General features: G+C 52.7%; 1 protein-coding gene across 1 annotated transcript in view; it reads left to right on the top strand.

Annotated features, from left to right (window-relative positions):
* The first annotated feature begins 613 nt into the window (after window positions 1–613).
* The window catches only part of CUEDC2 (CUE domain containing 2), a 7,673-nt gene continuing 5,151 nt past the window's right edge, over window positions 614–3,135 (top strand). Inside the window, exon 1 of the mRNA XM_012661772.1 lies at window positions 614–720. The gene's annotated coding sequence lies outside the window, so the exon portion shown is untranslated. The remainder of the gene's footprint in view (window positions 721–3,135) is intronic.

Genomic DNA, 3,135 nt, shown 5'->3' with positions numbered 1-3,135 from the left:
CTGCTATCTCCCATCCTCCAAATACCAGGCTCCACCTTCTGCAGACTCAGACACTGTAACCCACCCTAATGTTGAGGAGAAACATCGCTGTCAAGGGGATGCAAAGGGGAGAGAGAGTGGGGAAGTCAGCACCTAAGGGGTGACTGGGTAACAGGGCTTGAACCTGGACTGACTACTATGGGGGAGAGACACTGGGATTTGGGGGAAGAACACCAGGGTTGAGAGTAGGGGCCACCAGATCCAACCAGGGAGCCACGGGGACTGTGGAAGGGTGAGAGAGACACGGAGGAGAGAGGGAGAAAGCCATAGGATTTGAGGGTGGTGATCCTGGGGGCTAGGAAATAGGCGGATGGGAAGACACTAAGTGAGGTCAAAAGGTCCTGTGGCTCTGACAGATGAGGAGGAACAAGGTGAGGCTACAGTCCCAACCACTGCGACTCCACCCTTCGTGACTCCACCCACTGGCGGGACCTCCACGCCTAACTCCTCCTACCCGCAACAAAAATGGCCGCCGCGGGAGCCCATCCGAAGCCCCGGGACATTTGAGAATGAGGGTAGAAGCCCCGCCCCGTTGTGGGCAATTTGACCGTCTCAAAAATGGCCACTGCGGCGCCTCTGGAAGGGAACCGCTCTGGGCCCCGCCTTTGATCTCGTTGGTGGGGCTGGGGGATGAGAGCTGCACCGCGCGGGACAAGTCGCCGGCGGCGCCCGACGGAGCAGGTGATTTCCCCTCCAGCCCCCGGCCCAGGGCTAGGAGAGTCGCGGAGAGCATTGACCTAGGGTACCCGTCCTGTGTGTTCCCCATGGAACCCCGCCCCTGGGTCCCGCCGGACCCCCATCTCTGATTCTCGCCGTGGCCTGTATCAAGGCACATACAGTTTGCTCAGGCCTGTCTGGTCATGTGCCCCCCAAGGCCTCAGCCTCATCCCCGTGCCCTCGGGCGCACTATTCTGGACTCTTACGGGTGTCCCGCTAGCGGGTTTAGGGAGCTCCAGCTTCAGGAGTCGGCCATCATCGCGGTTCCACTTCCTGTGCTCCCCCTACTCCCGTTTGTGCTCCCTCCTGACTTTGGATGCCAGGATCCCTTGTTCCCCTCAATGTCCTTGGTGCCTATAAGGCCTGACTTGGAGATCAGGGGAAAATGATATCCTCTGGGGCGTGCATTATGGGTCTAGGGCCCCAGGAACAGGGCTTCATAGGGGCTGGGAGAAGCAGCGAATACTTTTGCTATACCCCTTGCTGGATGAGTTCCCTAGGACTCCTTTCACACTGGTTCCCAGGATTCCTCCTCCCACCTGGCCTGTCCTTCTTCCACTTTGAGCACGTCCCCACCCCAAGGGAGCAGCATGGCACTCCTTACCCCAGTTTCACTTAAATTTGTCTAGAGGGCCTCTATCAAGCATCTGGAGAGTCTAGGCTTGTGCCTGCCCTTGGGAAGCTCTCAGGCCAACTGGGAGCAGTGAGGATGGGGCAGTCAGGGTTGGCTGCAGAAAGGAAGTGAGTCCTGCAGAATGAAAAATTTGGAGAGGCAGAGAAAAAGATATTCCAATTTGGGAGAATGCTATGAGAAAGATTCTGAAGGAGGCAAGAGGGCCAGCAAAGCAGGAGAGGAGAATCAGAATGTAAGCTGGGGCCACACCATTTGTATCATAAGAGGCAGTGTACGTGTAGTGGTTAACAGTGAGGGTTCTGGAGCCAGACTAACTGGGCTCCATAACTTGCTACCATTAACTTGTTCCGTGACCTTGGGAAGTTACTTAGTTACTTGCCTCCATTTCCTTGTAGGTAAAATTGGGATAGTAATAGTATCTACATTTTAGGGCTATTGCGAGGATTAAGTAAGTTAGTACATGTAAAGTGCTTGTAACAATGCCTCGTAAGCAGAGTCAGTAAATGCGAGCATTACTGTCTTCAGAAGTGTTTAAGCAGGACTCACGACAGGATAACACTCACATTTCATAGGCACCGCCAACCAGTGATCCCTGACTTGGGGCCCCCAAGAAGTAATGGGGTTCTGTGGGCTATATTTGGAATTTGAAATGTCTCATGGAGATCATGTTCTTACCCTAGAGGAGGCTGGCTGCTCAGGCTGCAACTTAGGAAACCAGTTTGGTAGACCAAATCTTCCCCAACTCCGGGACTGTGGGGGAAGAATTTTTAGGAGGAGCCCCTAAGCAGGAAGGACATGTAGAGGAAGGCTAGGGGATGGGAAAGGGCAAGCTTAGAATGCTGGGTGAAGTTTGGGCATCCCAAGAACCGGAGAAGGGAGGATATTTTCTCGAGAGGCAGGCTAGAGCAAAAGCTCAGGGGAGAAAGACTTTTTATTTGGGGATGACGGGAGTTTCCCAATAACAATTCCCTGGCCCCCAGACCTTGGTTTGAAACCCAATAGCATCAGACACATCCCTGAGAAGCTTCTTCCCTAGAAACCGGGCTTTCATGAAGCAGCCATGGGCCTTTGTCCTGGCAGAGGTTTCCCGGCAACTGACGGCAGCCAGGATTTAAGAGTGTTGTAACCCATGGTTGACGTAGGTCTCTGGAGGGGGCTCCCCTTTTGGGGGAGCTGCATGGTGGGAGCTGGTAGGCCTGGGCTTAGCTGTTCTGCTCCTCCCCAGCGCCCACGATAGGGTTCTGGAGCAGGAGGCATGCATCCACGTAGTAGGCTGGGGCTTCTCAGTCCTGCCTTCCAAAGCGATCCCTATACTGTCATAGCAACTCTATGTTACCACTCAGAGAACCAGGCAATTGTGATCATAGATGGTTCCCCTGTCCTAACCCACTTGGAAGTCTTGATATCCCTTGTCCCGCAGACTAGCCCCTAGAGTTGATACTGAACTAGGTGACCTGAATTTAAATCTGCCTACCACAGTCAAGCCAGGTGACTCAGGGCAAGTCATTAAAGGCAGTGAGCATCAGTTCCTTCATCTAAGTGGGAGTAATTATTTATTCAGGGCCTACTTCATGAGAGACATTGAAGATACATTGGTGAGTAAGCCAGGTATGTAGTCCCTGCCTTCATGAAACAAGTGGAAGAAACAGTAACACATTGACTGCCACATTAGAAAAAAAATTTTTTCCTTAGGGCCATGGTGTTTTATTATGAAAGTAGAATAAAAACTTCAAAAACAAAATGAT

Source organism: Propithecus coquereli, unplaced genomic scaffold, assembly GCF_000956105.1.
Source record: "Propithecus coquereli isolate 6110/MARCELLA unplaced genomic scaffold, Pcoq_1.0 Scaffold73, whole genome shotgun sequence".
Taxonomy (NCBI): Eukaryota; Metazoa; Chordata; class Mammalia; order Primates; family Indriidae; genus Propithecus; species Propithecus coquereli.
This window is presented reverse-complemented; position numbering and strand designations above follow the sequence as displayed.